We start from the raw sequence: 24,092 nt of genomic DNA on the forward strand, positions 1-24,092 counted from the left end.
GGTTTTCCCATCGCTACTGCACGGTACACGGGGGCAGGCGGCGTTGTCACCTCGCCTGGCGGGAGGGCGTTGCCCGCCGGAAGCAGACGCACCGCCGCCAGAGCAGAACGACGGCCGCTGCCTCGCCGCCGGACCGCGTCGCACGGCAACGGGGTGGCTCGCCCTAGCGAGGAGCAAGAGCAGCAGAGCGGGCAGTCAGCGGCAGCAGTCAGCACAGTCAGCAGAGCCAGCACGCAGCGCCGCGTGAGTAGCGCAGCCAGCGCCGGGCCGTCAGGCCGAAGCAGCGTTACGTACTTACAGCTAAAGGAAAACAGGTTCAACTGTTGCCACCATCATGTCATACTCTGTGAGACCTTCACTTTTCCCGGCGAATCCAATGTTCAAATAACTTACGGGTTTGAAACTTCCTGGCAGATTAAAACTGTGTGCCCGACCGAGACTCGAACTCGGGACCTTTGCCTTTCGCGGGCAAGTGCTCTACCATCTGAGCTACCGAAGCACGACTCACGCCCGGTACTCACAGCTTTACTTCTGCCAGCATCTCGTCTCCTACCGTCCAAACTTTACAGAAGCTCTCCTGCGAACCTTGCAGAACTAGCACTCCTGAAAGAAAGGATATAGTGGAGACATGGCTTAGCCACAGCCTGGGGAATGTTTCCAGAATGAGATTTTCACTCTGCAGCGGAGTGTGCGCTGATATGAAACTTAAAGTTTGGAAGGTAGGAGACGAGATACTGGCAGAAGTAAAGCTGTGAGTACCGGGCGTGAGTCGTGCTTCGGTAGCTCAGATGGTAGAGCACTTGCCCGCGAAAGGCAAAGGTCCCGAGTTCGAGTCTCGGTCGGGCACACAGTTTTAATCTGCCAGGAAGTTTCATATCAGCGCACACTCCGCTGCAGAGTGAAAATCTCATTCTGGAAACTTACGGGTTTGCTGCCGGGTGACGTCGTCGAACGCCGCCGATATTTCGACAGGAGCACACCCTGCCATTCTCGAGGCACAAATGCGAGGAAGACAAAATGTGCAAGCAAATTTAATACCTCGGTTCACAGAGGAGAAACAAGCAGGATTACATTCAAAAGATGCAGTGTCTACTTTCTGATTCGGCGTATCGCAAAATCGGTGCTGACCCTACTAAGGGTGTTGAGAGAAAGACAAAAAACCTCCTGAAGAAACGTTCTTTGTCACAGGAGACTTTCAAGAGTCTTAATTTTTACTGTGCTGTACCACCTAGATTATATGGCCTCCCTAAAGTCCATAAAGAGGCTGTCCCGTTGAGGCGTATTGTTTCTAATAGTGGTGCTCCGACATATCGTGTGGCTAAACATCTTGCTAGTTTGTTGAGCCCACTAGTAGGTAGGTGTGAACACCACATTAAGAACTCTGCAGATTTCTTACGTCGATTGCAGGGATTGCGTTTGAATGACTCTGATATTTTAGTCAGTTTTGATGTGGTTTCTCTTTTCACTGCGTTCCTCTCTCTGATTCGTTGCAGCTAATTGAGGTTAAGTTTGGTGTCGAGTTGACAAATTCGTTTCGACATGTGCTGACTTTCACTTACTTTTTATTCAATGGTGAGTACTACGAACAGACTGATGGAGTTGCAATGGGAAGCCCGTTATCACCTATTGTGGCCAATTTGTTTATGGAGGGCTTTGAGGAACGTACATTGGAGTCAGCGACCTCGAAACCTGCATGTTTTTTCAGGTATGTAGACGATACTTTTGTTGTGTGGCCTCATGGTAGTGATAATTTAAACCGGTTTTTGGAACACCTGAATTCAATCCACCCGAATATTCAGTTCACTATGGAGGTGGAAAAGAATGGATGCCTTCCCTTCCTTGATGTGTTGGTCAGAAGGAAGACTGATGGTACGTTGGGGCATTCTGTTTATAGGAAGCCCACCCACACTCACTTGTATCTGAGGGCTGATAGTTGTCACCATCCAGTTCAGCGTGAAGGAGTACTTCGCACCTTGGTTCACAGGGCCCACGTTATCTCAGACCCTGAAAGTCTGGCAGCTGAGCTATCACATCTCGAAGTCACCTTTCGTCAAAATGGTTATAGTGAGAGGCAGATCAAACGTGCGTTGTGCCATCAGCCTTCTGTGCAACGGGTGAGTGACGATAGCAACGAAGTGCCACTTAAGTCTACGGCCTTTTTCCCTTACGCAGGAAGCATTCCCAACAGGATTGGCCGTATTTTGCGGAAATATAATGTGAAATGTGTTTTTCGACCACCTTCTAAGATTAAGGCCCTGTTGGCGTCCGTAAAAGATGATCTTGGTTTGCGTAAGGCTGGGGTCTATCGTATTCCTTGCAGTTGTGGCATGTCATATATTGGTCAGACAATCAGGACTGTGGAAGACCGGTGTATTGAACATAAGCGTCACACACGCTTACAACAGCCGAGCAAATCCGCCATTGCAGAACATTGCCTTGTCACCGGTCATCCTATGGAATACGAGGTGCTTTCAAGTTCTAAGGCCTCCGATTTTTTTTCTAATTAACTACTCACCCGAAATCGATGAAACTGGCATTACTTCTCGACGTAATCGCCCTGCAGACGTACACATTTTTCTCAACGCTGACACCATGATTCCATGGCCGCGGCGAAGGCTTCTTTAGGACTCTGTTTTGACCACTGGAAAATCGCTGAGGCAATAGCAGCACGGCTGGTAAAAGTGCGGCCACGGAGAGTGTCTTTCATTGTTGCAAAAAGCCAAAAGTCACTAGGAGTCAGGTCAGGTGAGTAGGGAGCATGAGGAATCACTTCAAAATTGTTATCACGAAGAAACTGTTGCGTAACGTTAGCTCGATGTGCGGGTGCGTTGTCTTGGTGAAACAGCACACGCGCAGCCCTTCCCGGACGTTTTTGTTGCAGTGCAGGAAGGAATTTGTTCTTCAAAACAGTTTCGTAGGATGCACCTGTTACCGTAGTGCCCTTTGGAACGCAATGAGTAAGGATTACGCCCTCGCTGTCCCAGAACATGGACACCATCATTTTTTCAGCACTGGCGGTTACCCGAAATTTTTTTGGTGGCGGTGAATCTGTGTGCTTCCATTGAGCTGACTGGCGCTTTGTTTCTGGATTGAAAAATGGCATCCACGTCTCATCCATTGTCACAACCGACGAAAAGAAAGTCCCATTCATGCTGTCGTTGCGCGTCAACATTGCTCGTCAACATGCCACACGGACAGCCATGTGATCGTCCGTCAGCATTTGTAGCACCCACCTGGATGACACTTTTCGCATTTTCAGGTCGTCGTGCAGGATTGTGAGCACAGAACCCACAGAAATGCCAATTCTGGAGGCGATCTGTTCAACAGTCATTCGGCGATCCCCCAAAACAATTCTCTCCACTTCCTCGATCATGTCGTCAGACCGGCTTGTGCGAGCCCGAGGTTGTTTCGGTTTGTTGTCACACGATGTTCTGCCTTCATTAAACTGTCGCACCCACGAACGCACTTTCGACACATCCGTAACTCCATCACCACATGTCTCCTTCAACTGTCGATGAATTTCAATTGGTTTCACACCATGCAAATTCAGAAAACGAATGATTGCACGCTGTTCAAGTAAGGAAAACGTCGCCATTTTAAGTATTTAATACAGTTCTCATTTTCGCCGCTGGCGGTAAAATTCCATCTGCCATACGGTGCTGCCATCTCTGGGATGTATTGACAATGAACGCGGCCTCATTTTAAAACAATGCGCATGTTTCTATCTCTTTCCAGTCCGGAGAAAAAAAATCGGAGGCCTTAGAACTTGAATGCACCTCGTACAACAACATGGAGATTCTGGCTTGCACGTCCAGCTATTGGGATAGCGCTATTAAGGAAGCTGTTGAAATCAGACTCTCAAGCAACCTTATTAACAGAGATGGTGGATTTTGTTTAAATGCTGCTTGGAATCCGGCTCTGTCTCTCATCAAAAAACAGAGGGACAGATTAGTGCTACCTCACCTGTTGATTAATAGTAACTATCGATATTCTGATGTTGGTTATCTTTGGTTGTGTTGACACTTGTTCTGTGTGGTGTCTTCCTTGTTTCTCCTCCGTGAACCGAGGTATTAAATCTGCTTGCACATTTTTTCTTCCTTGCATTTGTGCCTTGAGAATGGCAGGGTGTGCTCCTATCGAAATATCGGCGGCGTTCGACAACGTCACCTGGCAGCAAACCCGTAAGTTATTTGAACATGTTATACTCTGTTCATCAAAAGAATAAACCAGATGTAAACAACACCATGTATTCTTCCGAGTTTGCTTGATATCATTGGATGTCGTCCCACGTGGACCGAAAGCCAAGCTCTGTCCAGTATAGTCAAGTACTATCATAAGGATACGTTTTATGCTGCCTTACACGCATATACACCATGTGATCAAAAGTATCCGGACACCACCAAAAACATACGTTTTTCATATTAGGTACATTGTGCTGCCACCTAGTGTCAGGTACTCTGTATCAGCGACCTCAGTAGTCATTAGACGTCGCGAGAGAGCAGAATGGAGCGCTCCGTGGATCTCACGGACTTCGAACATGGTCAGCTGATTGCGTGTCACTTGTGACATACGTCTGTACGCGAGATTTACACACTCCTAAACACCACTAGGTCCACTGTTTCCAATGTGATAGTGAAGTGGAAACGTGAACGGACACGTACAGCTACAAAAGCGTACAAGCCGACCTCGTCTGTTGACTGACAGAGAGCGACGAAAGTTGAAGAGGGTCGTAATGCGTAATAGGCGCATACGTCTATGCAGACCATCACACAGGAATTCCAAACTGCATCTGGAACCACTGCAAATACTATGACAGTAAGGCGGGAGGTGAGAAAACTTGCATTTTATGGCCGAGCGGCTGCTCATAAGCCATATGTCAAGCCGGTAAATGCCAAACGACGCCTCGCTTGGTGTAAGGAGCGTAAACATTGGACGACTGAACAGTTGAGAACTGTTGTGTGGAGTGACGAATCACGGTACACAATGTAGCGATCCGATGGCAGGGTGTGGATATTGCGAATGCCGGGTGAACGTCGCCTGCCAGCGTGTGTAGTGCCAACACTAAAATTCGTAGGCGATGGTGTTACGTTGTGGTCGTGTTTTTCATGGAGGGGGCTTGGACCACTTATTTTGCGTGGCACTAACACAGGACAGGCCTACACTGATCTTTTAAGCACCTTCTTGCTTCCCATTATTGAAGAGTGATTCGAGGATGGCGATTGCATCTTTCAACACGATCGAGCACCTGTTCGTAATGCACGGCCTGTCATTACATGACCATAACATCCATCCCTGTAATAGACTGGCCTGAATCCTATACAACACATTTGGGATGTTCTGGAACACCGACCTCGTGCCAGGCCTCACCGACCGACATCGATACCTCTCCTCAGTGCAGCATTCCGTCAAGAATGGGCTGCCATTCCCCAAGAAACCTTCCAGCACCTGATTGAACGTATGCCTGCGAGAGTGGAAGCTGTCATCAAGGCTAAGGATTGGCCAACACCATACTGAATTCCAGCATTACCGAAGGAGGGCGCCACGAACTTGTAAGTCATTTTCAGCCAGGTGCAAACAGCGATAGAGCGGGACTACAGCTTTACAGGCGGACTCAACTTAGACAGTACTGGCCAGACCGCTGGTCGAACTAACCTGTAATGATGGGAGCAGTTGCAGTTCAGACGTGAAAAGAGACGAACAGAGAAGCAACATAGTTTCGAATGTTATTTGATTTTTAAAGAGAATGGAATAATAGTCGGCTAAGCTCCAGCACTACCGCACAGCTCTTAGGTGACCAGATGCAAAGCATAAAATGATCTCGTTCCCACCTAACTACAAACTAGAGTGATGAAAATTCCTAACTTAAACACGGGGTAATTTTTCTGAGCGACCTATGTGTGATGCAAAACATACTGCACCGATTTCACCGTATTGGGAATATTGAAGTCACTGAAGGTATTGATTACAGTTGAAAGGGTACAGTACCGCCCGACATTGAAAATAGGTACAACATTCTTCGTTATTCGTGTCAGAACAACATATTTTTTGTAATAATAACTCAATTTCACTTAATACCGAAGCCGGATACCAGTGTAGGAAAGAATGACTATTTATTTAATTGATCACATGTGCACTCCCACAAAATAAATCCCTACATCCAATTTGGTGAGATCTGCGAAATGAATGAATGTATGCTCGTCTGCTAACCGCAGATAGTGAATGTGAATATATATCATCTTTGAGACGATCCTTTGGTCACCTTTGGTGGAACCAAAGTTACCGGAGCTTTCAGCGCCTGAAATGTGGCTGACCAATACGGTAGCATGGTCTTCCCCCACCTCGACAGAGGTGCGAGATGACCTGAAGAACGGCCACGTTTCAGCACTCTGCCGCTGGATCTAGTGTTGGTAAGACTTGGCTTAGGTGTGCTCCGTAAAGACAAAAGAGTGGAGACATGGTATGCATGTGAAATACTTAAGAGTAGTTTGGAATAATAATTTCTCTATTTCAGGAACTTTTGTGGGGAGAATTAAATGTCAGCCAGGTAATATGAAGGGGATTGTAGTAATCTTCGGAAGTGACCAACGGTCACAATGAAATCAAGTGTAGCAATAAGTTGAAATACTTCCGAGTGCCTAGCGTGTGTGCTATAAGTTGGAAATATTTAAGAAATGGCGTGTGCAGGACTTGAAATTAGAGACGAGTACTTCCACGTGGTGAGTACTGTGTGAGTCTCAATCTGTGTATGAGACAAAGGATAAAGAGAAGTACTCGTCCATAGTATCTGTTGAGGACTCGCGTGTGTGATGAATATGTTCTTAATATTACTTTGCGTGTTATGTTTCCGTGTGACGCTTGATTCAAACTATAATACTCTGAGAGAGAAGCAAGGTGAGTCAGCCGTCTATCCAGCAACGCCACTTGGCTTGCATTGCACAGGAACACGTGCATATATCCTCCAGAGTTCATAGTAGGAAAGAAAAGTTACGAAGTGAGGCAGTGTCGTGTGAAACTGGGATAAATACTAATTGAAGTGGTAAAGCTGAAAGTAATGTGATTATAACGTTGTGACTATTCTTTATATTGTATGTTGCCAGTGTGATGTATTTCATGAAATTTAAATATGTGTGGTTGGCATGGGAGAGTAATAAGATAGTTTCAGAGGCAGTGGGTTATGCATGTTCCTTTTTGTACCACTCGGTCTGGAGGAAATTTTCGTGATGATGGGTGTGAAAGTCGAAGTGTGAGATATAGCAAAAGATCCACCATCCTATCCAGAAAGTGCACTGTAGCGTTAAACAATTACGAGACCATAAGATAGAGAATCACCAATGTAAAGCCATGCCCACTGGGCGGAATTTCTCATGTATTATTGTTGTAGGTTATAGAATTTGTGTGTTTAGGTTATAGAATTTATCGGAATAAATAGGATAGTGAAAAGAAAAAGATTGGTGGCCTTTTCCTTCGAATAGTATGTTGTCACGATACCCAGAATTTATAATGTGTGCGCCATTCATATTCAGTGCGATGGCCACGTGTTGATCAAAGCCGTTAAATATGAAAGAAAATGTGGTATTGCCAGTGCGTAGTGAACAGTCAGAGTTGTGTAAATTACTAATAGTCAGATGTGCGTTTCCGTTTCCGTTGCGTAATATTCAAACAGAAGAATAAGTTGTAACTTAATTGTGAGTACCAGAGTTGATGTTACTCGATAAATAAGAATGAGTCCACTCGCTTGGCAGACCACTCATCTTGCAGGCCTGACTGCTTGATGCCACAGTGTGAGCAAGGCATGTGGGTGCCTCTCACAATCAGTTGTCTCGCAATCTCTCAGCTCCTTCTTTAGCCGAATCAGAGAAATTCATTTCATCCCCAACGACGCACAAGTCGCGGAAGTGGCGTCAAATCGAAAGACTTGACCCCAGCGAACGGTGTACCCGATGGGAGGCCCTAGTCAGACGACATTTATTATTTCAATTCTCCAACTGTCATCTGTTCTAGTACATCTGGCAACCTAACAGTCTTGTTATTTTTCGCCACACATCCTGCAACTTGCCTCCAGATCAGTTCTGTTGGGTTCATATTGTAACGGTACAGTGGGAAATGTAAAAATGCAGCATTTGTATGGTGTACTCGATGCTGTGAAAAATGATTGTTTTTCATGTTTCCAAGGTGTGCTCGATGCCTTGAAAAGGTTTGTTTTTCATGTTTCTACGACACTTTTCACTTTGGTTCGGCCGGCCGGTGTGGCCGAGCAGTCCTAGGCGCTTCAGTCTGGAACCACGCGACCGCTACGGTCGCAGGTTCGAATCCTGCCTCTGGCATGGATGTGTGTGATGTCCTTAGGTTAGTTAGGTTTAAGTAGTGCTAAAGTCCCATAGTGCTCAGAGCCATTTGAACCAACTTTGGTTCGTATAGGAGTACAAAAATGGCTCTGAGCACTATGGGACTTAACTTCTGAGATCATCAGTTCCCTAGAACTTAGCACTACTTAAACCTAACTAACCTAAGGACATCCACACCCACCCATGCCCGTGGCAGGATTCGAACCCGCGACCGTAGCGGTCGCGCGGTTCCAGACTGAAGCGCCTAGAACCACTCGGCCACTCCGGCAGGCGTATAGGAGTACATCTTTGGTATAAAACAATGGACACCCTACAAATCAAGAGTACTTGGTTCTTCATTTTTGTCCTAAAAAGTTGTTTTCTTATTTAAGGCAACCTTTATTAACAATATTTCATAAAATATTGATAATTAAGAATTTATATTTGAAATGAGAACATGAATTTCGCGTGCAATAAGTAATTAGGAACGAGGAGAACTGTATTAGTAATATTATGAAAAATTTTACAATTACGAGATGTTGTATTTCAAATCGAAAAAAAGAGTATTCCACCGGTGAGTCATGAACTGCACCAAATAATCAGTCTACTACACTATCGATTCCGCTAAACATCTATTGTATCTTTGCATGTCAACTGTATTAAATACACTTTCTCGAAGAACTTCAAAGCCGACTTTTTCTGTAAATTTATGAAATACGTTAAGAACAACGTATTTCTCGGCACTTTGTAGCGTGTTCGACACACGTTTTTCACTACGCAGAAGAAACAGCCTCGGCCATTTTCATAAAGCGTATTAACTGCGCGACAATCAGAGCACAACAGTACAGAGAATTTGACTGTACACGATTTTTGAAATGAAAACTACATAGCTACATCGCGATAAAGAAATACGTTGATGGCTGTTAATACATTAGCATATCTTAAAGTTCCATTTATGGTACGTAAGTGATGAGATACGTAATACATAACTAGGACTTGCTTCCAAGAGCGTAACAACACCAGTATACGTGTGCTACGGCTTCTGACCAATCATCACGTTTGTGTTTTTTTGCATCAGGTTTATTCTCACGGTGAACGGAGTATAGTTTGAACGCCAGACAGTGCTTTATTGTACAGAATTATTCCGTGATGATGTTACATATTTTCACTGCGCGTGGGCAAAGGTAAATGTATCAGTTTGATATGAGACGCTCTCGTCCGCAGACAAAGCAAGCAAGACTGAGTTTAATGTCCGGTCCACATCCAGGGGGTTCGGAGACGACCGGGTCGAAAGTTATAAGCGAAAATCTCACGAGGAACTCCTTGACTACGACGTCGAAATCTTTAGTAAGGCTCGTTTGAAAGTGTTGTGTTAAAAATTATGAAAGAAAAAGTATTAGCTGCTATAGTTGGAGTCACGGACGATGGCATTCGAGTTTGGACTTGTTCTGCGCAACTTCTGGGCTTGTTCGGCGCACCTACGTTACACGTCCTCAGGCAGCAAATGAGCGTTGAGTAGTGTTCTGAGCGCTTCGCTGTGAACGTCGCAGACAATACGAGCATTAAATGTGACCGTTGCCAGTTGCTTAGCGACTTTCTACTCCATCTGTTGCGAGTTGTCATCGCTGACGCTATCCGCTTGCTTAGCTGAGTAGTCACGTCCTCGCCTCGCATGTAAGCGGGCCCGGGTTCGATTCCCGGCCGTGTTGGAGATTTTCTGTGCTCGGGGACTGGATGTTGTGTTGTCCTCATCATCATTTCATCCTCACCACCGGCGTGCAACTCGCCCAATGTGGCGTCGACTAAAATAAGACCTGCACTTGGCGGCCGAATTTCCCCGAATAGGCGCTTATAGGCCAACGATGCCATACGCTCGTTTCCATTTGTCCATTGCTGGTGATAAGTGATGAATTCAGCATAAGCGAGAGTGAGACATAATTTGCAGGATACACGCTTTCTTCAAGCAGAAAGCACCATCGTACGCGAACCGCAGCCGTCGCTTGGAGTCGTCGACAATGCAGTCCCCTTCCGTGCCTCGACGTGCGCGAACCGCCATCGTTCATGGATCGGACTATAGTAATTCGCCATGTGCATCAGAAGGGCGAGAGAAAACGAGTGTTCCGGAGGTGCAGAGACCAACCTTCTATGGGATGTACAGGGTGTTTCAAAAATGACCGGTATATTTGAAACGGCAATAAAAACTAAACGAGCAGCGATAGAAATACACCGTTTGTTTCAATATGCTTGGGACAACAGTACATTTCAGGCGGACAAACTTTCGAAATTACAGTAGTTACAATTTTCAACAACAGATGGCGCTGCAAGTGATGTGAAAGATATAGAAGACAACGCAGTCTGTGGGTGCGCCATTCTGTACGTCGTCTTTCTGCTGTAAGCGTGTGCTGTTCACAACGTGCAAGTGTGCTGTGGACAACATGGTTTATTCCTTAGAACAGAGGATTTTTCTGGTGTTGGAATTCCACCGCCTAGAGCACAGTGTTGTTGCAACAAGACGAAGTTTTCAACGGAGGTTTAATGTAACCAAAGGACCGAAAAGCGATACAATAAAGGATCTGTTTGAAAAATTTCAACGGACTGGGAACGTGACGGATGAACGTGCTGGAAAGGTAGGGCGACCGCGTACGGCAACCGCAGAGGGCAATGCACAGCTAGTGCAGCAGGTGATCCGACAGCGGCCTCGGGTTTCCGTTCGCCGTGTTGCAGCTGCGGTCCAAATGACGCCAACGTCCACGTATCGTCTCATGCGCCAGAGTTTACACCTCTATCTGTACAAAATTCAAACGCGGCAAACCCTCAGCGCCGCTACCATTGCTGCACGAGAGACATTCGCTAACGATATAGTGCACAGGATTGATGACGCCGATATGCATGGGAGCAGCATTTGGTTTACTGACGAAGCTTATTTTTACCTGGACGGCTTCGTCAATAAACAGAACTGGCGCATATGGGGAACCGAAAAGCCCCATGTTGCAGTCCCATCGTCCCTGCATCCTCAAAAAGTACTGGTCTGGGCCGCCATTTCTTCCAAAGGAATCATTGGCCCATTTTTCAGATCCGAAACGATTACTGCATCACGCTATCTGGACATTCTTCGTGAATTTGTGGCGGTACAAACTGCCTTAGACGACACTGCGAACACCTCGTGGTTTATGCAAGATGGTGCCTGGCCACATCGCACGGCCGACGTCTTTAATTTCCTGAATGAATATTTCGATGATCGTGTGATTGCTTTGGGCTATCCGAAACAAACAGGAGGCGGCGTGGATTGGCCTCCCTATTCGCCAGACATGTACCCCTGTGACTTCTTTCTGTGGGGACACTTGAAAGACCAGGTGTACCGCCAGAATCCAGAAACAATTGAACAGCTGAAGCAGTACATCTCATCTGCATGTGAAGCCATTCCGCCAGACACGTTGTCAAAGGTTTCGGGTAATTTCATTCAGAGACTACGCCATATTATTGCTACGCATGGTGGATATGTGGAAAATATCGTACTATAGTGTTTCCCAGACCGCAGCGCCATCTGTTGTTGACAATTGTAGCTACTGTAATTTCGAAAGTTTGTCTGCCTGAAAATGTACTGTTTTCCCAAGCATATTGCAACAAACGGTGTATTTCTATCGCTGCTCGTTAAGTTTTTATTACCGTTTTAAATATACCGGTCATTTTTGAAGCACCCAGTATGTATGAGGGATATCCGGAAAGTAAGTTCCGATTGATAGCGAAATGGAAACCACTTCGAAAATCAGAAATATTTTATCTGCGACAGTTAGCTACAGCTTCCAGCCACTGCTCTACATAGTCACCACTCCTACTTATACACATGTCGTACCCTCGTCATAGAAGGCAGCCGCCTGTGATTCCCGCCAATTCTCTACGCTCATCTGTAGCTCGTTGTCTGTGCGAAAATGTTGTCTTCATAGCCAGTAGTTAATGTGAGTAGAAATGAAATACAGGGGAAGCCAATTATGCGCTATAGTGTGAGTGATCAAACACTTCTCATCGAAAACGCCGCCAGAGCATTTTCATTGCCCCTGCAGATTGTGACCGAGAATTGTCACAAAGTAGGGACCGTATGGCAGTTCTGTAATGTGGGCTGCATAACATCGGGCGAAATCTCTCACCATAACCTCTTACTTGGCGGGAGACAATATGTTCTACTCATCTTTATGTGCTCACCATGCGCTCAGAAATGAGAAGAGCGAAGTGATGTAACCGACGGGCATACGAGAGACACTGTCGAACACATATGTGCAAAGCTTTATTAAATTTTCACAGTGGTTTACATTTCATGACCGATGGGAACTTACTTTCCGGGTATCCCTCGTATTACACTTCACAAGACGGACATCGTCGACTTTGAACAAATGTGCGAAACAAACCATTAACTTGCACCATGAACACCGAATGAAAAACGGCGCGTCACAGTAATAAGAATGGTTCGCACAATCAAGATCGAAGGAGAAATCCTTGGCAGTTACAAACTGTGCCCGCAGCTCGTGGTTGTGCGGTAGCGTTCTCGCTTCCCACGCCCGGGTTCCTGGGTTCGATTCCCGGCGGGGTCAGGGAGTTTCTCTGTCTCGTGATGACTGGGTGTTGTGTGCTGTCCTTAGGTTAGTTAGGTTTAAGTAGTTCTAAGTTCTAGGGGACTGATGACCATAGATGTTAAGTCCCATAGTGCTCAGAGCCATTTGAACCATTTTTGAAGTTACAAACTGTGTGCAGGACTTCCAGCTAGGTATCCACTCTTAAAGAATGTATTCAGAATCGTATTGGTGTAATGGGGTGATGACAACTGGCGGAATGTGATCGCATGCAACCGATTACGAAACAGTGTATCGTGGGGCGTATCGTGAAACTGACTATCCTTTAAAGTGTGGTTGCAGATAGTGTGATAATGTGTTCTACAATTACGGAAGAAACAAACGTCCAGAGGCTGAATTTCTCCGGTGGCTCCAGGTGGAATGAACTGCAATGTCATGCATTTTTCAGGAGGGATACTTTGCTCTAAAGGAATATGATTTTCATACTCAGACCAGGAATCAAGCAAAAGCAGATTATTTTGAGCAGCTGCTGGCCAAAAGCAGTTATCATACCATAGTTGTAGTTCTCTTACGCCCATTTTCCCACTCTTGCTTCCTGTGACGTAAATATTTCTTACTGCCCTTGGAAGGTCAAGCACACTTCAAAGAAGACAACTTCTTGACAGCACAATAAATAACCTTTCAGCCAATTTGTTATCCATATTAACAGTTGGCGTAACTGTATACGAATGGATTAAGACACTGATGTTAGTTAATCTTAATATAATTTTTCACTACCTCTAATTTACAGAGTTCCTTTCACATGCGTGTCCTCTTCAAACGCCGAATGATCTGAGATGAAAACAAATTCCTTACTAAACGCTGGGATAAGTTGATTTATCTCATCTACAAATTTTCAGGCCAAGTCCGTAGTTTGCTGTGCATCATCAAGCTGACAGTGTGTTTCAAATTTACTTACGTCTTCCAAGTCCGTAGCAGTGTTACAAGTTATACTACCACCCACAGCTTCTCTTCAAATCACTGTAATCTATGAAATGGAAACTAAATCAAGACCGTACCCTGCCGACAGGCGTTGATATACATCAACGGGGACAGTTGTTAATGTATGCCCCGATAGGGGACTCGAACCCGGGATCTCCTGCTTACATGGCAGACGCTCTATCCATCTGAGCCACCGTGGGCACAGAGGACAGTGCGACTGCAGGGACTTATCCCTTACACGCTCCCCATGAGCCCCACATTCCCAACTTAATGTCCGCACACTACATTCGTAGTGCCCTTGCCCATTACACTCATTACTCGCGGCAGACAATCTTACCGAGTCCCGTAAGAGTTCGGGCAATGCCTGTGCATCCAGCACAGAAGAAGAAGGTCAATGGCCGGTTAGCCTTAACTATATGAAGATGGTATCTGTTCTTTCGGACATGTCAGAAAGAACAAATATCATCTTCATATTGTAATCTATCTCGCGCTCAGTTCCATGTGCGTAAGGTAGTAGGTCTCTATCATGCACGTCCTGTAAATTATATCGAGAATCCTTGAAGCTCACTACCATACACTGCTTTACTCCAAACGTAGAAAATTCTCCCTCAAATTAAGACCTATAGCTTAGTGCTATTTTGCTGAAAATTTCCAACATCTTGCACCATTTGACATTGTTAAACGTTTTTTCCAGGTCGACAAATCCTATGAATATGTCTTGACTTTTGTTTAGTTCTGATACCATTATCAGCTGCAACGTCAGAACTGTCCGTCTGGTGCCTTTACACTTCCTAAAGCTAAATCTCAAGAAACATCTCAAGGGAAGACGATTTCTGAATACTGAGGAAGCCACAATGGCTTCCGGATGAGTGGTCTGCAGCACAATCGAAATTGTTCCGTTAAAGAAGCTATAACAGCAACCCACAAATGTGTTGAGATCAAATGAATTTTTCCAAACACGTAACAGCATTTTTTTTTAATAAAACCAAAAAACCAAGCACCCTTTGTATACGAGCTAGGGGGTTCACAGAGAGGAGACTGCCATACTTTTTCGTTTATTTTAGAATGGTTCTCGTATAATTTTCAGAATTTGGATATTTAGCTCACTGTCCCATCTCGTGTTTTCAGTGGATTGCAGTAGGCTCTTTGAGTGTTACACAACCAGCAGACTTTGGAGCCCCAGATTACGACCAAATCTGACAGCTGTTGCTCCTGCGGTAAAACCGGAACAGTTTCTGAGCAGACTGTCTGCAATACTTCTGCTTCGCGAGAGGAAACGCGGACCCTACTGCAGAAGTCTCGAGATATGGAGGTAGAAGTAGTGGGGACTGCAATACGAGAGGGCCAGTAGTACACTGAGGTGAAGAAAGTCATGGGACAGCGATATACAAGGGCAGTGCATTGGCGGAGCTGTCATTTGAACTCAGGTGCTTCATGTGAAAAGGTTTCCGGCATGATTACGGCTGCACGACATGAATTAACAAACTCTGGATGAGGAATGGTAGTAGGAGCTCGTCACATGGGAGACTCCACTTACCTGTCCATCTGCTCCTGCCCCTCCACCCCCCCTCCCACTACCTGTCCGTCTGTGCCTCCCCTCTCTGTCCCCATCTGCTCCACCCCTCTCTCTGCCATCTCTTCATCCTCCTGTCTCCGCTCATCTACGAAATGTCCTCCTTCTATCTGTCTCCTTTCTCTGTCCACTTTCCTTTCCTCCTCTCTCGGTCTATTTCCTTCCCCCGTATCTGTATCTATTTCCTCCTTCCTCCTCTTTGTTCCATTTACTTCTCATAAACGTTAAACGTAGATATTAAACACGTTAAAAATTTCTATTTTACACTGTTTTTTTGTTACTTTTGACTATTTTTGCTATCAATTTTTGTTCTCCATTTGTTGGCCATTTCTTTTAGTGTTATAAGGGAGCTTCACGGGAAGGGCGTCTGATGAAGTAAAGTGAAGTGATTTTCTTACCTATTTGAAGACTGATAAAAGTGAACAGTTGTTGTTTCCTTTGCGTGTAGCAATGATGGCAAAAGATGTTTTATTGGATTGATTGGCGACTCCATGGAATGCTATGTGCACAACGACCATATATGGTAAATTAAAAGGAAAGTCAGCGTTGGCCGTAATATTGATGTTTTATTGATAGCAGAATCGATTTTCAATCACATAGTGGTCATCTTCGGTGTTGTACAAATTAAACTCAGGCACTGGTATCAAGTTATCAATAACCAAAACTGATATTTTATCTAATCTACTTACCTAATCTTCAGCATTCTCCTGTGACAATTTCAAAAGCTTCTATCCTATTTTTGTTCTAACTGTTTATTGTCCACATTTCACTTTCATCGAAGGATGCTCTCCACACAGATACATTCAGAAAAGAGTTTCTGACACGTAAATTTAAGTTTGATTTTAACAAATTTCCGATTTTCCGAAATGCTTTTCTTACTATTGATAGTCAGCGTTTCATATTTTCTCTGCTTTTACCACTCTCACTTACTTTTTTGTCTAAATAGCAAACCTAAAATTTTTTACTAATTGATTTCCTAATCTGTTTCATTCAGCATCACCTGATGTCCTTCATGTGCATTTCATTCTGCGGACGTTCATGTCATAACTAATTCTCGGAACACTACCAATTATTTTTTCAGTTTCCAATATTCACTATACAGGGTGATTCCGTGATGATGTTAGAAACTTCCAGGGATGATGGATAAAGGTAAATGTATGAATGAGAAGTAAGGGACACTGGTCTGGAAACGACCGAGTCGAAAGCTGTCCGTATTTTGACAGGTGACAGTATGGACCAATACATAAGCAAAAAAGTTCACTAAAGCTGGGCTCTAAAGTGCATACCTTAAGAGATTTGTCCTCTTGTCCATGTTTGCTACTGTGAAACACATCTCGTCTGTTGACAAGATCTTGTAGCTATTAAGGCATGCACTTTAGAGCCCATGTGTACTTGACATTTTTTTCTTGTTTTCATCCGCATTACCTCTTTCGCAAATATGGAAATCAAAGAACATGCAATGGAAGAAGTCCACTGTAAGAATTATTAGAAGTATTTTCGTTTATATCTTTCGATTTGGTCGTTTCCAGGCCATGGTTCTGTACCTCAAAAAGCTACATTTACGATCTCCGTCATCCCTGTAACATCTACCTGATTTCATCCTGTATATTTTCTAGACTGTCTGCAATTACTTTGCTAGATGGAGTACACCAAGAAGATACACTCAACTACTCGACTAAGTAGTTCTGGCCTAACGCACTTTGCAGCTACATCAATCAGCACCGGACTTAACTACTGGCCTAACGTGAGCCACACCCACATCCTTCGGACGTACAGACGCCATATCGGCTGCTGCTCCCGTCTGCCTCGTGAGTAACTTGTGCAGGGCATATTTTTACTACATGTTATCGTTGCGGTCTTCAGTCCGAAGAATGTTTCGATGTAGCTTTCTATCCTCTGCGACCTGCTTCATCTCCGAATAAATACTGCAACCTATATCTTTCTGAATGTGTTCACAGTATGCATCTCTTGGTCTCTACAATTTTTACACTTCCTTCCAGTACTAAACTGGTGATCCGTTAATGTCTCTGAATGTGTACACTCAACCAATCCCTTCTTCTAGTCAGGTTGCGCCACAAATTTCTGTTCTCCCCAAATCTATTTAGTAACTCCTCATTAGTTGCGTGATCCACCCATACATCTTCAGCATTCTTCTTTTGCACCACATTTCAAGAGCTTTTATTCTCTTCTTGTCTGAAATTGTTATCACAGCGTCTCACTACTTTCCAAACAAATATTTTCAGAAAAGACTTCGTAATATTTTTATCTATATTTGATGTTAACAATTTTCTTTTCAGAAACGTTCTCGCCATTGTTATCAGTTATTTTGCTCCCCAAATAGCAAAACTCATCTAGTATTTTAAGTGCCTGATTTCCTACTCTAATTGCCTCAGCATCACCCGATATAATTCGAGTACATTCTACACTGAAACGCCAAAGAAACTGGTATATGCATGCGTATTCAAATACAAAGATATGTATTACAGACAGAATATGGAGCTCAGGACGACGAAATCAATAAAATACAGCAAGTGTCTGGCGTAGTTGTTAGATCGGTTCCTGCTGCTACAGTGGCAGGATATCAAGATTTAAGTGAGTTTGAACGTGGTGCTATAGTCAGCGCATGAGCGATGGAATACAGCATCCCCGAGGTAGCTATGAAGCGGGGATTTTTCCATACGACCATTTCACGAGTCTACCGTGAATTTCTGTAATCCGATAAAACGTCAAAACTCCGACATTGCTGCGGCCGGAAAAAGATCCTGAAAGAAGGGACGAACACGACTGAAGAGAATTGTTCAACGTGACAGAAGTGCAACCCTTCCGCAAACTGCTGCGGATTTCAGTGCTGGACAATCAACAAGTGTCAGTGTGTGAACCATTCAACGATACATAATCGATATGGGCTCGTGTACCTTAACGATTGCACGACACAAAGCTTTCCGCGACACGAGGGTCCGTCAACACCGACAATGGACTGTTGATGACTGGAAACATGTTGCCTGGTCGGACGAGTCTCGTTTCAAATTGTATTGAGCGAATGGACGTGTATGGGTATGGAGACGACCTCATGAATCAATGGACCCTGGATGTCAACAAGGGATTGTTCAAGCTGACGGAGGCTCTGCAATGGTGTGGGGCGTGTGCAGTTGGAGTCCTTTGGGACTCCTGATACATCTAGATACGACTCTGACAGGTGACACATACATAAGCACCCTGCCTGATCAGCTGCGTCCATTCATGTCCATTGTGCATTCCGACAGACTCAGTAAATTACAGCAGGACAGGGCGACACCTCACACTTCCAGAACTGGAACTGAGTGGCTCTAGGAGCACGCTTCTGAGTTTAAACACTTCCGCAGTTATGAACATTATTGAGCTTATCTGGGATGCCTTGTAACGTGCTGTTCAGAAGAGATCTCCACCTCTTACGGCTTTGTGGATGGCCCTGCAGGATTCACGATGTCAGTTCCCTCCAGCACTACTTCAGACATTAGTCGAGTCCATTCCAGGTCGTGTTGAGGCACTTGTGCGTCTCGCGACGGCCCTACACGATATTGTGCAAATGTACCAGTTTCCTTGGCTCTTCACTGTATAATCCTTGTCTTGCTTATGTTGATGTTCATCTTATATCGGCCTTTCAAAATACTCTAACTGCTCTTTCAGGTCCTTCGGTGTCTCTGACGGAATTATGATGTCACTGGTAAACCTCAAACTTTTTATTACTTCTCCCTGAACTTTAATGCTACACCAAATATTTCTGTTGTTTCCCTTACTCCTTGGTCAGTGTACAGACTGAATGGCATCATGGATAGGCTACGACCCTGCCTCACTCCCTTTTCAGTCACTTCTTCCCTTGCGTGCCCCTGGACCTTAATAACTGCTATCCGGTTCCTGTAAAAGGTGTAAATAGCCTTTCGGTCCCTTTATTTTACTCTTGCTTCCTTCAGAATTTCATAAAGAGTATTCCAGTCAACACTGTCAAACAAGTGCTATAGACGTAGGTCTGTCTTTCCTTAACCTGTCCGCTAAAGTAAGTCGTAGGATCGATATCACTTCGGGTAATCCTTCATTTCTCCGAAATCCAAACTGATCTTCTCCGAGGTCGGCCTTCTACTAGTTTTTCCATTCTTGTGTAAAGAATTCTGGTTAGTATTTTGCAACCATGGCTTATTAAACTGGTAGTTCGACAATTTTCGTACTTGTCAGTAACTGCTGTTTACTCTCTCTCTCTCTGTCTCTCTTCAGTCCTGAGACTGGTTTGATGCAGCTCTCCATGCTACTCTCTCCTGTGCAAGGTGCTTCATCTCCCAGTACCTACTGCAACCTACATTCTTCTGAATCTGTTTAGTGAATTCATCTCTTGGTCTCCCTCTACGATTTTTGCCCTCCAGGCTGCCCTTCAATACTGAATTGGTGATCCCTTGATGCCTCAGAACATGCCCTACCAACCGATCCCTTTTTCTAGTCAAGTTGTGCCACAAATTTCTCTCCAATTCTATTCAATACCTCCTCATTAGTTATGTGATCCACCCATCTAATCTTCAGCATTCTTCTGTAGCACCACATTTCGAAAGCTTCTAATCTCTTCTTGTGTTGTCTATTTATCGTCCACATTTCACTTCCATACATGGCTACAGTCCATACAAATGCTTTCAGAAATGACTTCCTGAGACTTAGATCTATACTCGATGCCAACAAATTTCTGTTCTTCAGAAGCGCTTTCCTTACCATTGCCAGTCTACATTTTATATCCTCTCTATTTCAACCATCATCCCCAAATAGCAAAACTCATTTACTACTTTAAGCCTCTCATTTCCTAATCTAATTCCCGCAGCATCACCTGATTTAAGTCGACTACATTCCATTATCCTCACTTTGCTTCTGTTGATATTCATTTTATATCCTCTTTTCAAGACACTCTCAATTCCGTTCAGCTGCTCTTCCAGGTCGTTTGCTGTCTCTGACAGAATTACAATGTCGTCGGCGAACCTCAAAGTTTTTATTTTAATTCCTACTCAGAATTTTTCTTTTCGTTTCCTTTACTGCTTGCTCAATAAAGGGATTGAATAACATTGGGAGGGGCTGCAACCCTGTCTCACTCCCTTCCCGAGCACTGCTTCCCCTTCATGTCCCTCGATTCTTATAACTGCCGTCTGTTTTCTGTACAAATTGTAAATAGCCTTTCGCTCCCTGCATTTGACCCCTGCCACCTTCAGAATTTGAAAGAGAGTATTCCAGTCAACATTGTCAAAAGCTTTCCTTAAGTCTACAAATGCTAGAAACGTTGGTTTGCGTTTCCTTAATCTATTCTCTAAGATAAGGTGTAGGGTCAGTATTGCCTCACGTGTTCCAACATTTCTTCGGAACTCAAACTGATCTTTCCCGAGGTCGGCTTCTACCAGTTTTTCCATTCGTCTGTAAAGAATTCGCGTTAGTATTCTGCAGCCGTGGCTTATTAAACTGATAGCTGGGTAATTTTCACATCTGTCTAATTTTTCTTCAGGGGGAGTGTGCCATGCTGCTGCTGGTGATGGTGCTGGCGGCGGAGACGCGCGGCGCTGAAGACGCGGACGTGGACGGCCTGGACGCGGCAGCCCTCCAGGGCCTCAGCGACCTGCCACTGGACGCGTTGCTGCGCGTGCGCAGAACACTGGTCTCCCAGCACACAGGTAGTGTAGGCGGCGGTCGGTGTGTCGCGGAGGGTGCGCGGAGCAAGTTTCGAAGGGCTTTACTTTCCGTCCAAACCGACGCGGCGTCAACGTCAGTCACAAGAGGCTAGCGTTTCCCGCTTACTTTCGTTCTGCAACGTCATATACTACCATTTTCTGTGTTCCTTACCTCAGTCGGTTAAAACGGAACCCTTAACAGGATCACTTTGTCGTCCGTCAACCTCGCTGTTTGCCTGTGCTCCTTTGAAAAGCGCTTTCTCTCAGAAACGGATAGAGATATCAAGCTGAAAAATTATGTCAAATTAGCGGATAAGGTAACGTTCGTAACTAATAAATATGTGTGGGAATTGCATACACATCGTAAATTTCTTGCTCCCGTTCTCTGATGATCTTCTCTCCCTCTCCGTACATCTCCACCTCCCGCCATCTCCCGTGCATAGCCCCTCCCTCCCCCCTCTCTGTCCATCTCCTTCTTCTTCCCCATATATATATTTTCTGCAGAGTATCATGTAAAAATCAGAAGTAAATCGCGAGATTTTTGGTACCAACCAGTCTCCCTTTATGCATTGCATATGTATGAGTATACTACAAAATTAGAAAAATATGCAGCTTATCTGCCTAAGTCTGTCCGAATGTTTGAGTACCGTGTAAAAATTTGAAATAAATCGGTCGAGAACGTTTTGAAACTCAGTGAATTTTTTATCGATCCCCTCGATCGGGTATCACGTGACATCCACCGAGACCAAATTCCGAGAAAAATAACGTTAAAAAAGCCATGAAGCTTGTGCCCGGAAACTGAGAGCTGGTGAGATCGAACCTCGGTCAGAGCACGAATTTTTCAGTCTTCATTGTAATGTAGCCTTCACCGCTCAACTATGTGAGGAGCTTCCAGAAACTACAGGCGGTTGGGTCTCCACGTTTAACTCTAGATCCCCTCTTCCTGGTTCGACAGCTGGGGTAGTGGCATCCAATAGAATGTCTTGAGTCGGGCCACTGAGACACACGAAATTGTTATTATCATCTATACATATTGAAACGTCCCCTTTGAACAATTTATACAAAACTGTGCTTAAACTGACACACAATATTTTTAGCGCAACGCAATCTGACTATCAAAGATCCCTGCAAAAGAATGGCCCTGAGTAACATTAAACTATACCTTTCAGAAATCACTTACCTCACAAAAATCTTCGTTACTCGAACTACTGCAATACAGCGAGCGCCACTACTGCCAGCTAAATAAAAGATTCAAACTACGGAAGGCACTAACTACTTATAGAGATAGTTAGCAAATGAAAGATATTAATAGAGAACAAACAATGTATTTACCTTAATATCATCACAAGTCGTAATATATGTAATTTCAAAACTCCGCCATCTCTCCCCTCACATCCACCACTGCTGGCGGCTCACCTCTAACTGCGCAACGTTACGCGCTGTTCACATCCAGCTGCCGCTGCCCAACACTACAATGGCAGACAACAATGCAAACTAGCACACAGAGCGCTACGTAACGTTGCCAATAAGAAAACATAAACGGCCTACTTACAATATAATTAAGTTTGTACGAAACCCTCTCAGCGCTACATCTGACAAGGGTCATTGGGTCTTCTCTTTCTTCCTGAAACCAGTACGGTTTTAGGAAACAGCGGTCATGCGAGACACAGCTGGCCCTCTTTTTGCATGATATACAACAGGCTCTCTATACCGGCTCCCAGGTAGATGCCATATTTCTCCACTTTCGAAAGCCGTTCGATTCTGTTTCGCACTGTCGTTTGCTACAAAAATTGCGCGCTTACGGTCTATCCCATGACATATGCGGTTGGATAGAAAGTTTTCTAACAGACAGGGAGCAGTATGTCGTCCTGAACTGGGTGACTTCAACAGAAACAAGCGTAACTTCAGGTGTGCCCCAGGGCAGCGTAATAGGTCCGCTGCTTTTTACGATTTACATAAACGGTCTGGTTTATGGTATTGACAGCGGTATTAGATGGTTTGCCGATGATGCTGTAGTCTACAGGAAAGTAGTATCACACGAAAGTTGTGAATAAATCAATGAGGATTTGCAGAAAATAAATGCGTGGTGTAATGACTGGCAGTTATCTCTCAATATTAGTAAGTGTAACCTACTGGGTATAACAACGCGAAAATCCCCATCACTGTACGAGTACAAAATAAATGCCCAGTCTTTGGAAGCGGTAACATCCGTCAAGTATCTGGGTGTGACTATTCGAAATGATCTCAAATGGAATGATCAGATTACACAAATAACGGGTAAGCTGAACTCTAGATTGCGGTTTATTGATAGAATCCTGAAGCGATGCAGTCCTTCAGCAAAGGAAATAGCTTACAATACGTTAGTTCGTCCAGTCTTAGAGTATTGTTCGTCTGTATGGGACCCTTACCAGTTGGGTCTGATTCAAGAGATTGATAAGGTCCAAAGAAGAGCGGCAAGATTCGTGACTGGTACATTTAGCGATCGCGATGTCATAGAAAGTTGGAAGTGGGACACACTTGCAGATAGACGGCTCGCTAAACGGAAGGGGCTGCTCACTAAATTCCGAAATCCGATCTTCCCCGAGGAAGTAGAGCATATATTATTACCACCAACTTTCAAATCGCTCAATGATCACCACTCAAAGATAAGGGAAATTAGAGCTCGCACTGAGGCGCTCAGACAGTCGATTTCCCTCGCGCGATCCGCGAGTGGAACAGAAGAGGAGGGGGGGGCGGGGGGGAACATGACTTCGGCGCAAATTGTGCCGTCCGCTACACACCGCTTGGTGGCTGAAGAGAATATATGTAGATGTAGAAGTCGCAGCCGGAGGAGAGACCTGACTCAGTAACGCAGTTAACGAGTGCCCTGCGAGTCCAGACCTGGTCTTTCTGCACTGTTTCAGCAACCGAAGGGACGGCGGCGGAGTCGTCGGGGACCGAACCCGTTATGGAGCATGGCGCTCCTGCGGAGGCGGCGGGG

The 24,092-nt window shown here is 44.8% G+C and overlaps 1 long non-coding RNA gene across 1 annotated transcript; it reads left to right on the plus strand.

Moving 5' to 3' along the window:
* Nucleotides 1–206: 206 nt before the first annotated feature.
* Nucleotides 207–24,083, plus strand: LOC126106099 (uncharacterized). Its single transcript, XR_007523321.1, has 3 exons — nt 207–243; nt 20,950–21,115; nt 24,016–24,083. It is a non-coding gene; the product is annotated as an uncharacterized LOC126106099 (long non-coding RNA).
* The last annotated feature ends 9 nt before the right edge of the window (nt 24,084–24,092 follow it).

Source organism: Schistocerca cancellata, chromosome 10 (assembly GCF_023864275.1).
Source record: "Schistocerca cancellata isolate TAMUIC-IGC-003103 chromosome 10, iqSchCanc2.1, whole genome shotgun sequence".
NCBI lineage: Eukaryota > Metazoa > Arthropoda > Insecta > Orthoptera > Acrididae > Schistocerca > Schistocerca cancellata.